The sequence below is a fragment of the Dermacentor variabilis genome, chromosome 7, assembly GCF_050947875.1.
Source record: "Dermacentor variabilis isolate Ectoservices chromosome 7, ASM5094787v1, whole genome shotgun sequence".
Lineage (NCBI taxonomy): Eukaryota > Metazoa > Arthropoda > Arachnida > Ixodida > Ixodidae > Dermacentor > Dermacentor variabilis.
In genome coordinates this window covers 27,679,889-27,692,604 of record NC_134574.1, presented here as the reverse complement: position 1 = coordinate 27,692,604, position 12,716 = coordinate 27,679,889, and the positions used below count along the sequence as shown (strand labels likewise).

The following is a 12,716-nucleotide window of genomic DNA, read 5'->3' as shown; positions in this document are numbered from 1 at the left end:
ACTCCCGAGTGATTGAATTCTGCCTAGCGTTTGCTCTTGGAGTTGCCCTTGATGTGCGCGGGCATGGGTCTCACCTGCTTTGGCTGCCTTGTCTGCCCAGCTGGGTTGTGAGTTGATCCAGACCCGGGATCTGCTCTTGGATCTCGATCTAGAGCGTTCCGTGGTGGCGTTTCTGGGAGCGTTCGTAGTTGGCGTTGTGACTGGAACTGGGGTTCCTCGAACACCAGCGTTGCTCGTTGCGTTCTTATTCTGGTTGCCCCGTTTCCTTCCTGTTCTGCGTCGTCTCCTCACGACATAAGGAACTTGATACCTGTTCTTGCAGGTTCGGTCGCCGGTGAGGTGAACGTCTTCGCAGAGCGCCCACTTGGGTTGCACATATTCGTGTCCGTTTGTGGTTTGCAAAGTTCCGCACTTTTCACACACTTTTTCGGTCGGTCTGCGGCAAACGTCGTGCCTGTGACCGACTCATCCGCAGTTGCGCCAAGTGTCTATGTGCCTCTTGTACAGCGTGCAGCTACCGTGTTGGGGCCGCAGCGGACATAGTTGGGCACTTTCATGCCGTTGAATAGTATGATCACGGTAGTCGACTCTTTTATGCGCCTGACTCCGAGCACCATCGGGTTTATGGGTGTGATAAAAAGGCTTTGCTGTGCAGCTTCGAGCAGATCGGCATCGACGCCTCTGACGACGCCTCTACAGGTATTACCTGGAGGCGTAATCTAAGCCGTGATAGGGTGCCGTTTATCCGCCAAGATAATCTCCCGGACTTGGGAATATGCATTGGCGTTCAATTCGGAGGGTGTGCTTATAACAAAGATATTCTACATTGCATTCGCACACACGATATCCTCCTCGGCTTCCACCGGGGCAGCTTGGCCGCCATTAAAGTGGCGTTCGTGACTTTGATCTGACTGCATTTTCGCACTTCCAGCCCTCCCCCCGGGTGGATGACAACTTGAAAGTGGGATTTAGGCAGGCGCGGTAGCCTGAAGGCTGCGGCAATCTTTCTTAGCTGGCTGGCTTGTTTGGCGCCAACGTGGGCGTCTTTTTGCTTTGCCTTGCGCATCTCGTTCTCGACGCAGGTTTTGTCGCGTTCCGCTTTCTGTAAGCGGTAATCCAGTCGTTGGACTCGGCGTCTTCTTTGGAGATTTGCTCGCCCTCTACCATTCCCTCGTAAACCATGGCGGAATGTCCTAGAACGTTCTTGGGGGCCGGCTAAGCGAGCGGCCGCGCCTTCCCGCCTTTACGTGCTCCGGCGGAGCCGTGCCGTGCTAAGCCAAAATAGGCTTAAACCCAGGTGACGCAGAAAGGACACATAAAAAAGGTTTCAGTAAACCTACCGTGATAGATGCGCCATCCAATTGCTCCTTGTAACTTCCCTGAGTCGTTCCAGTAGAACTTGTGAGGAAAAAGTACGTTGGAACACGTAGGTCAACTTCGGTTGGCGGAGCTGATGCAGACACGTCCGCACCTCACGCCTCGACCTAGCGTCCCACCAGATCAGTGGAGCTTCGTGGCAGTATCCGCCAGTTCTTATGACATGTGTCCTTTGAGTGCACGTCCTTCACTTGAACGATGCAGACGCCACTGCACCTTGACGCGTCCCATGACTCTCGGTCAGATCTCGAAAGAGAGGCGCAAAAGACTTTTGACAAACTAGAGCGTGAGCGCGCGTCACGTAGAACGCTGATGTCGAGACGCGAAGGTTTTATTGATAAGGTCGCAGGGAAACAAATTTCAAGTATAACTGGTCTATGATCAGAAATATAAACAAGACATGAAGGTAAACTTATCACAACAAATTGGAAGACATCTTGAGTTGAATTGCTTGGCACCTAGGCACGGGTCTAACCTACTTGACGGCGTGCCACATCACCTCGTCCACACAAATGAACAACCATGGAAAAATTGGCAGTGGCTTAGCTCAGCTATTCCAGGATATACGCAGTGTAAAGGTACGGTTGTGCTTGTTTATTCTCTTGCATTGCTTGCTAACCTGAGCTTATCCGACAATGGCCTTGTTTGGCCTTGTAATTCAAATGCCAGGCTTTCACATACGCCACAAATGTTTCCAAACGGATTGTTCGCAAAGTCCGAAAGGAAGAGTGTAGACGCACTCGAAATTTCACCGAGTTTCATAGCATGTTCAGGGCACCGTCGAGACTTGGGATCGTCTGTGACACTCTGTTGATCCTGCGGCTGTTTTGTTGGAGGCCATGGCACGGCATTGAGCTTCTTGGCGACGTCTTTTCGCTAGGCGTTCTTCGCGTTGCTCCTGTGTCTCGACCCCACGTTTTGCCTTAGCACGCTCGTTCTTTTGACGCTTGATGGCCAACTTCCAAGCGACAACCTCGGGGTCTGATGAATTTAGGTTTTCAAGTCTTTCGTGCCGACTGGCAGCGGCTCGACTCTCCTTAATCTCCACGTCGAGCGCGCTGCGTCAACCGTCTCTCCCGGGCATTTATACGTACAGTGCACCCTCTTCGCGCATGCGCAGTGCCGCGCGGCGCCGCTATGGTAAATGCAGCAGTGGGCGCGCACGGCGCCAGCGCGTCTGCGGAGACTGCGACGTCACACCTCTGGAATGCGCCACAGTCGGCGGATGCGAGGAGTGCTCGCTGGCTGCGGCGACGGTGACGCAGCTGTGCCTCTCGTGACGTCACGCGGCTCTTGCTCATGCGCAGTATGGCAGGCGCAGAAGCACGCAAAGCTCTGCTCCAACCCGCGTAGTGTAGCTTTACGCTACAAAAGTTTATATGTATCCATGAACGAAAAGCGCTGGACGAGGGGACGCAACTCCCGTTCGTTACAATCAGGGCAAACCCAGCGCGGTCCTTGCACGTCCGCTCGCCTGTGCAAATCACAATTAAACCCCCCAAGAGCCAGCACGTGACGGCCGTCCAGGAAATACACGTCCAGGTCACGGGAAAAGTTATTCGACTTAGTGGCAGTGGGGGTTCATATATGTGCAAAATCTGCAACCTAAATGAAGTACACAATCAAATGCCAATATCTGCCCAATCTTATCACAAAAAAACATCGTCATCTCGCAAGAGAGCTCGGTTGAAAATAACAATACCAATTCCACTAGAGCGTGATATCGCGAAAGAAAAAAGTCCAGTTGTAAAGTATATTAGCAAGCAAGAACATGTACAATGGTAGAAAATTTGTTCCTTCGACACAAAGAATGTCACAATTTCTTGCGCGGACCATGCTGATGATTCCGGCTTGTTTTATAGGACTTCGGAAGCGCTTTGCGTGTAAACAAATAATATTCAGGGTGTGGGCTATATTTAATTAAAGGTGCCACCAAACTGACCTGGTCCCGTTGTTCATGTTGGCGCCCCGGGAACAAGTACAGGTGGCATGCACTGCAAAGCTGACTTCTTCGACCCTCTCAAAGAAGGTCGAGGTTTCTTTGGCCGCTGTAACTCAACGGGGCGATCCGGGCCGCCATCTAAGCCAGAAGGTGATGTATGGGCACGCTTTACGTCTTGTGGGGCAGCCATTTCTGCATGGAGTGCATTTATAGTGTACGAGAGTCCAACACTGCTATCAGCTCCGAGGCCGAAGCTGTTTTTTTATTATGATGATGATGACGATGATGTCGGTAGTCGTAGGGCTGCGGGATTGAGCTTATCGTCCCCGATGATTTCGGCAGCCCGGGCCTCATTCAGATGCAATAGATGCGGCACTGTAGGCTATGCAATTCAGGCGTATGAAGCCACAGCAAATTTTATGGGCATATTGACTGTAAGAATCGAAGGGTCAGGTGTTTTAGCCGTGTTTAGATCTCCGGTATGATCAGGAGGACTGATGATTGCAGCTGAAGTGGAGGCCTTAGCTGCTTTGGAGGCCAGCGAGAACGGCGTGTTGCCATGCGCCACGTTATCAATAGCACGATCTTCTTTTACACTAGAGGAGGCTGACGAACAAAGCGCGGTGTGATTGCTCAAAGCCACCTAGCAAAAATTATAAGGCCACCGCATCACCATCTCTTGTCAATACGTCCTGAGAGTCGGATGGTAGCGGCGGATTGGGGAGCGCTGAGTTTTTACAACGTGGCACGCACTGGGAAAACAAATATTCTGCGTTACTGTAACGCTAGAACGACATCATGTGGAGCTTTTTCTATGTGGCTTTGGTGGAGCATGGTGCGCCGTAAACGCGATTGCTTTTATTCGATTGTGCTTGGTCGGTCGTTGCCTGGCTGCCTGGCTGTTCTTGCCTGGATGTTGCGTGGCTGTTGCGTACCAAACTGCAAGTCCAATTATGACGGAGACCAAATGTCCGAGTCCACAAGTTCTCCTCTGACCGGGCGATTCGGGCAGGATGGGCGCAAGCTGTTCCTAAAAAGGACTTCTCGCCAACGAATTACAGAGTGGTAAGCATTGTTTCTCTGAGTTTCCAGACGAATAGGTTTTCTCAATATAGTGCGCTATGTATCCGTGCCCGCGCGCACAGTATATGGGTCTCTGCACCTGTCGACGCGCTTTTAAATGCTACATTTTCGTCGAGCTTCATATCTGTAACGGCCTTTTGTTATCTAAGGTCTATGAAAAGCATTTATTGCCATCAGGTTACTTGAAGCGGACACCTTATACGGACGTCGAGACAGGAAAAGTGGTCGAAGTTGCCATGAAAAACATTCGTCTCCAGAAAACTGTAGCTCCGAGCATGTCACCCAATTGCTCTGCCTATTTATCTTATCCGCAAGCGTGCGTTCGAGAAGCGCCGGGAGCGAGAAGAGTGCGCTTGGAAGCCGCATCTTTGTAAATAGGAATAATGATTCCACTGCAAACCGAAGCAGAAGAGTGCACCAAAAATATGATTGGTAGTTTTGCGGACTTGCGGAAGGCCTTGCCAAGCTTTCGGAGTTCACACTTATAGACAGTAATGAACAAGATCTCCAAGGTTTTCAATTTGGAATTCTCACTTCAATCTGCTCCTGCAGTCCGTACTTCAGTGATTGTGCCCACAGACTTGCGCGTTGAATATTTTTTGCTGAAACGGGTGTGAGCAAGGGTGGTGATGTGTTAGTTCCTGAAAAGCTGTGCGACTTGAGAGCACTGAGCGTTCTGAAAAGGCCCGTCATCTACTGACATTGGTTTCGACGTTACTAGAGCACATAAGTGGAAAACGTTTCGCATGCGAGTTGCGAGAATGACATTTGGAAGTGCTTAAATTTTTGAAGAGTCAAGTTGATCTTCTTTTGAATAATGCTGGCCGAAATCCCCCGATTTACTGGTTTTTGCTAGCTTTTTGTTCGCAATTTTACCTCATCCATACCGATTCGTCAGAAGGTCGATGAAGCTTAAGATGCCACATCCTGAATAAGATCAGAAGAATGTGTTCATTGTGCGATGTCAGCCCTTGAACGAAGCAGTAGAAATGTAGCTTTCTCTCCTAGGCGAAGCGTATTGTAGGCACATATAAAGAGCATGAAAAGACTAGCGTTAGCGATTGACGAGGTTCACCTTTAATCATTTTTTCATTCCAAGGCCGGCTTTGTTACTGGCGTAGCGGTAAATTCACCGACTGCAGCACAAACTGCCCACGTATTTATGACACAGAGCGTGCTGCTTTCTTCAAACAAGGATGTTGTACACACTCATCATGTGGCACAAATAAATGCTAAGGAGCTGCATGTCTTTCTTCGGAAGATTGTTCTTGATCTCGAGGCATGTGGCTTTAGAATAATAGCAGTGATCTCGGACGATAATTCCATAAACAGAAAAGCCATGTCTTACTTCGCTAAGACGTCAAGTGTCAGCATTCTGTTACCAGCATCCTGCTGACCCATAAAGTCCCCTGTTTTTCGTGGTGGACCCAGTTCACATACTGGAGTGTGTAACAAATAACTGGCTGAATCAAAGAAACATTGGCAAATGCATGTACTTTCCTGAACCGAAGAGTGATGATACTGAACGAAAGGTACTGCGTCTTTCAAGGTAATATGCCATTTCCACGAAGCTGAAAAGCATGAGCTCTTGAAGCTAGCGCCAACGCTCACATTGAAGGCACTGAAGCCCTCGAACATGAAACGGCAGAACGTTAAACTGGCCATAAAGATTTTAACTCACCTACTGTTGCTGCTCTCAGTGTCGAAATGTTCCAGAGTGCAAAGGAAGCATCCTACTATGTCGACACCACTTTGACTTCGTCGAACATTGCTAACGTCAAAAGGTCAGGAAAAGGACAGCGGTTTGGAGATCGTTTGCAAGGTCCAATAGTTTCATCGTGATGTCCTCAACTAGAATTATTGGAGAGAATAGTTGAATGGTTTCATCGCTGGGGAAGCCTCAAACATGACAATGGCCCCCTGACACGTGAAACGCACACAGCTTTCAGCCACACTAACCACGCCTTGCACGAACTTGCCATATACTGTCTCATTTTGAGTATGCTTTTTGGCCAAATTTCAAGCTGGCAGCTTGGAGGATCGCTTCGCAAAGTACTGGCAATTGTCTGGTACCAATTACCACGTCTCTAAAATGCAGATAAATGAACATGAAAAAAATGCGTGTACAGAAGGTTCTGTGCCTACCAGATTTGGACATGCTACTACGACCGAGCGCCAGCACGTTGGAGAGAAGTGTGGATTCAGGAAATGGCCAGTTTCACGTCACTGTGACTGACCCCGACATTGGAAAAAAAGAAACGTCAAGGCTACTGGCACTAACCTGTGTTGCCGGTTCTTGTGCTCACGGAGCTTTAAAAAAGTTGACATGGGGATCTTGCAGTGAAAACCTTGTGATGAAAGACGTCGATATAGATGATCCTGCGAATGCATAATTCACGAAGCGGACGAGGGGTGGGGTGATGTTTGCACGAGCAGTTGTATTTAATGTTGTACTATTTACTGAAATTATAGTGGACAAGCTCAGGACACCAGAATATGCCGCATGATTTTCAGACTTCTTAGGCAGAAAGAGACTCTTGTAGGCCTTGCCTTCGCTGCCCTTCCGGACTTTGATGATATAGATTTGTGCGATTTCTGCCATCCTACACAGGAGGTAATGGAGCATGTTTTAGGTGCAGCAGCGAATACACTGCTGAACAACTTGTGCCGCACAGAAAGTGATAAATTACGCAATGCCAAAAATGAAAAAAAAATTACAGACCTTGAAGGCCGGAGATATTGTTGCGAAAGGATGAAAGAAGAGAGCGGAAGAAGATCGGAGACGCTGGTTGCTGCGTGTTGTTGGTGGTAAACCATCTTACTTATTTGACTCATTTTGTATATATATTGTAAATGCAATGTTCTATACTCCCAACGTGCCCCTAACATATTGAAAGGTGTGCTAGTGTGTCTTTATCGCGCGACACGTTTCACCGCCTAACAAATGATATCGCACAGGGCAGGACACGCCCGCATTTATCAGAAGTTACTGAAATGTTAAAGATGCTTCCATCCGCTCTCTGTGATCGAACCTGGTGTAATCTGATTGCATGTTTGCGCGACGCGAATAATGTAGAACTTTGTGAAAGGCACGCGGGTCCCAGTGATTACTCTGGAACATTCGACGTCTGATGTATAAAAGCCGACGCGCTTGACCCGTTGATCAGATTTTCGAAGATCTCCGAGTGTATTCGCCGATATCGTTGCGCTATAAGTGTAGGCTGTTTTTGTGGGCACAGGTTCGCCCAATAAAAGTTAGCTTTGTCTTTAATAGTATTGCTACTGTGTTCTTCAACGACACCACCACGTGACATCTGGTGGAGGTGCTTTCGTTCGTATACCCGACGCCACCACAAAGGCGTCACCGCAGCCCGCACACGGAAGACAACACCAACGTCGCCCAGAACCATCTAGGTATCCGCAGGCTGCAAGGACTGTCCCAGGATCACGGACGTTTGCCTGAGACGGGCAGGAAGATCATCTCCCAGTCAACCCTAATGGCAGCCCCAGCGTCCCCGATCCTGCTGCGGCAGCCTATGGAGCCTCCGTTGTTCCGCGGTTCCACATTCGAGGACCCGGAAGCCTGGTTTGAGACGTACCAGAGGGTCGCTGCTTTTAACAGCTGGAACACCGACGACAAACTTCGACATGTCTTTTTCTCATTGGAAGACGCCGCCAGAACATGATTCGAGAACGAAGAAGCCGCGTTAACGCCATGGCACCTGTTTCGAAGCGGCGTCCTGCAGACATTCACAAGCGACATACGCCGAGAACGAGCCCAAGCACTACTAGAAACCCGAGTGCAGATGCCTAATGAGACCACTGCGATCTTTACAGAAGAGATGAGCCACCTATTCCGCGACGCCGATCCGGAAATATCCGAGGAGAAGGTCCGCCTACTGATGCGTGTTGAAAAGGAGGAACTTGTGGCTGGAATGGTTCGAAGCCTACCGAAGACTGTCGACGAGTTTCTTCGCGTGGCCACTAGCATCGAGAATACACTGAAAATGCGAAACCAGCAATTCAAGCGCCGCACGAACTCGACGAGCTACGCCGGAGTTCAGTCACTGGCCACCGACGACTTGCGCGAGACTACCTGAGCGTTCGCGCGGGAGGAGCTACAGAAGCTGTTACCGTAATCACAGCCTCAAGTGGCTTCGGTTTCCGATGCCGTACGTGAGGAGCTCCAACTACAACTTGGTGTAGCCCCTCAATCGCTGCAGCCTGTGCCGCAAGCGATGACATATGCCGCTGTAGCTCACCGTCACGTTCCCCCTCCGCTCCCACGGCAGGGCCCAGTGATGACACAGTTCCGTCGTCCACCACCAGCACGCCCACCCGTCACCCCACGCGTCATTCCAATGGAGAATGATGTTTGGCGCGCCATCGACCACCGTCCGCTTTGCTATCACTGCGCAGAAGCCAGGCACATCTACCGCAGGTGCCCATACCGGGAGATGGGACTCCGAGGGTTCGCCGCTAACGCGCCGCGACCACAGATTGGCGAACGACCACGCAATATCACCGACTACCTCACCGCCACTCAGTGGAGCCCTCGACGACAGTCCCGTTCGCCGTGACCAGGCCACTACCTTTCGCTGCAGCGCCGACCATACACTGGCCCAGCCCGAGGCCGCTCTGCGAGCCCTTATCCGGAAAACTAAAAGCAGCAACCGATAGAGGCGCGCTTGCTGTTCCTCGAACTGAGGCTCGCTATTTGTAGACTATTCCACAACCTAAAAAATCCTGGCATGACCAAGAAACAAATTACAGAGGAGCTGGCCTCGAGGTACCTTTGTATCAAACCCAGCTCTAACAATGACTACCCCTCTGCGACGCACGAGAACGAAACGGACCCTCTGGGCTCCCCTTTCACGTACGCGGAGGTGACAGACGTATTATACGAACTTAATTGTAGATCAGCACCGGGTCCCGATGGGATCACAAATAAACTGTTAAAGAATTTGGATGATGGGGCCATCGAGATACTCACGAATAAAATCAACGAGGTTTGGGAGACAGGCGAGGTACCACTGGAGTGGCGTAACGCGACCGTCAGCCTCATCCCGAAGCCAGGGAAACCCTTAGAGCTTGGCTCGCTCCGGCCGATTTCACTCATTTCCTGTGTGGGGAAGGTCGCTAAGCACGTCATTCTCATAGGGCCACTAAATTCACAGAGGAAAGGAAATTCTGTCCGTTTAATCAAATTGGATTCAGACCATCCATGTCCACACAGGACGTAATGCTGCTTCTAAAACCCAAGATTGTTGACAAGGCCTCCAGAGACAACAGAGCCGTTCTGGCACTGGACCTAGAAAAGGCCTTCGACAAGGTAACAGACTCTCAAATACTCGAATAGATTAAAGAAGCGTGTCTGGGTGAAAAACTCTACAAGCTCTGGACTCGAGAACATTCCATTTTGGATCCAGAGGCACCCCGCAAGGGGTAGTCCTCTCCGCGTTTTTATAGCTATTCCGGCGGCTAGCTTCCCACGCTATGCGTGGCGCCCCCGCACCTGTTTAAGCTTTTTCCTAGACGCTAGAGCCATACAATATCCGCGCAACCTTGAGCGATCGGAAAGCGCGTTTTCCACCCTGGGCCGACGGAGAGGGGAGATTTCGTTCCGGCCGCGAAGCTCTCTACATCTCAGTAAGGTGCATCGCGGTGGTCTCGTGCTGAAGATGCCCTCTCGGTGAGCGCATATTTCCCCCCTCATCTTTTAAGAGATTCAATACATACAAGCATTTGTCTCGCAAACCAGATTTATTTCAAGGGAATTTCCCACGTCTCAATAATTTCTCTCGTCGTATACGAGTGCTGATTGCCGTGTTATAGTTTGTTAACGAAGCTTCCCCTCAAGTCTAAATATTTTAAGGCAGCTTTCCTAGTCTATAAAGCCGCTCGAGTTCACACTGCTCCTCTGGCGGCCATTTTTCAAAGAAATTATGCCTTCCAACCACTCAGAATGCCGGTGACAACTTCACGTTTGATCAATTCTGGATATTGTAAATAGTAAACAGCTACTTTTGCTTACATGATCGGCCATGACATTGAAATTGCTGATACAGCGGCAAGCATTGCACCGGATGCACGTATATAGAACTGTGTATGTTGAGCGAGATAAGAGCTGCACTATAGGCATCGCAGGCAGTTTTAACTGGAGGCAAACTTGGCAAGTGCGCCTCGAATGATAAATTGTGTTGTCTAAACCGAAACAGCGCGAATTGGTAGGCTGCATGAAAGAGAGACATTCTTATTGAATGTCAGGAAGTTATTCGGCATATATCTGGCGATCACTCAGGAAATGGTTGTTGTGGAACGACGAGTCGGTTCTGATGTACTTCGCTATAAAAACGCGCGAGATAGTGTCGAGCAGCCTATATTGGCTTTTGTGTGTGTATATATATATCAATTCTAAATATTGTAAGGCAGTTTGTCGTGTGCGTATCATGGACACGCATGCTTATATCGCCTTCCGTTTCCCTACCACGGTTGCGCTTTAAAACCAACAGCGCGCGCATGCGATCCCATAGATGAGATGAATACATATATATAGAAAAGTATCAGTCATAGCTCTCGTAGCCGTTTCCCTTTTCTTTTTCTTCCCTTTGTTTTTTTTCTTTGAAAGAAGTCCTATTAGGGTTATTATAAATACACGAAGGTATTTCGCCCTCGCCAGCAGCAGTACTTGAGATAGCTATTCCGGCGGCTAGCTTCCCACGCTATGCGTGGCGCCCCCGCACCTGTTTAAGCTTTTTCCTAGACGCTAGAGCCATACAATATCCGCGCAACCTTGAGCGATAGGAAAGCGCGTTTTCCACCCTGGGCCGACGGAGAGGGGAGATTTCGTTCCGGCCGCGAAGCTCTCTACATCTCAGTAAGGTGCCTCGCGGTGGTCTCGTGCTGAAGATGCCCTCTCGGTGAGCGCATATTTCCCCCCTCATCTTTTAAGAGATTCAATACATACAAGCATTTGTCTCGCAAACCAGATTTATTTCAAGGGAATTTCCCACGTCTCAATAATTTCTCTCGTCGTATACGAGTGCTGATTGCCGTGTTATAGTTTGTTAACGAAGCTTCCCCTCAAGTCTAAATATTTTAAGGCAGCTTTCCTAGTCTATAAAGCCGCTCGAGTTCACGCTGCTCCTCTGGCGGCCATTTTTCAAAGAAATTATGCCTTCCAACCACTCAGAATGCCGGTGACAACTTCACGTTTGATCAATTCTGGATATTGTAAATAGTAAACAGCTACTTTTGCTTACATGATCGGCCATGACATTGAAATTGCTGATACAGCGGCAAGCATTGCACCGGATGCACGTATATAGAACTGTGTATGTTGAGCGAGATAAGAGCTGCACTATAGGCATCGCAGGCAGTTTTAACTGGAGGCAAACTTGGCAAGTGCGCCTCGAATGATAAATTGTTTTGTCTAAACCGAAACAGCGCGAATTGGTAGGCTGCATGAAAGAGAGACATTCTTATTGAATGACAGGAAGTTATTCGGCATATATCTGGCGATCACTCAGGAAATGGTTGTTGTGGAACGACGAGTCGGTTCTGATGTACTTCGCTATAAAAACGCGCGAGATAGTGTCGAGCAGCCTATATTGGCTTTTGTGTGTGTATATATATATCAATTCTAAATATTGTAAGGCAGTTTGTCGTGTGCGTATCATGGACACGCATGCTTATATCGCCTTCCGTTTCCCTACCACGGTTGCGCTTTAAAACCAACAGCGCGCGCATGCGATCCCATAGATGAGATGAATACATATATATAGAAAAGTATCAGTCATAGCTCTCGTAGTATAGCCTTCTGAGCCGTTTGCCTTTTCTTTTTCTTCTCTTTGTTTTTTTTTTCTTTGAAAGAAGTCCTATTAGGGTTATTATAACTACACGAAGGTATTTCGCCCTCGCCAGCAGCAGTACTTGAGATAGCTATTCCGGCGGCTAGCTTCCCACGCTATGCGTGGCGCCCCCGCACCTGTTTAAGCTTTTTCCTAGACGATAGAGCCATACAATATCCGCGCAACCTTGAGCGATCGGAAAGCGCGTTTTCCACCCTGGGCCGACGGAGAGGGGAGATTTCGTTCCGGCCGCGAAGCTCTCTACATCTCAGTAAGGTGCCTCGCGGTGGTCTCGTGCTGAAGATGCCCTCTCGGTGAGCGCATATTTCCCCCCTCATCTTTTAAGAGATTCAATACATACAAGCATTTGTCTCGCAAACCAGATTTATTTCAAGGGAATTTCCCACGTCTCAATAATTTCTCTCGTCGTATACGAGTGCTGATTGCCGTGTTATAGTTTGTTA

General features: G+C 49.1%; 1 protein-coding gene across 5 annotated transcripts in view; it reads right to left on the bottom strand.

Annotated features, from left to right (window-relative positions):
• Positions 1 to 12,716, bottom strand: part of LOC142587385 (uncharacterized) — a 498,611-nt gene that overhangs the window by 372,231 nt on the left and 113,664 nt on the right. The window lies entirely within an intron of this gene.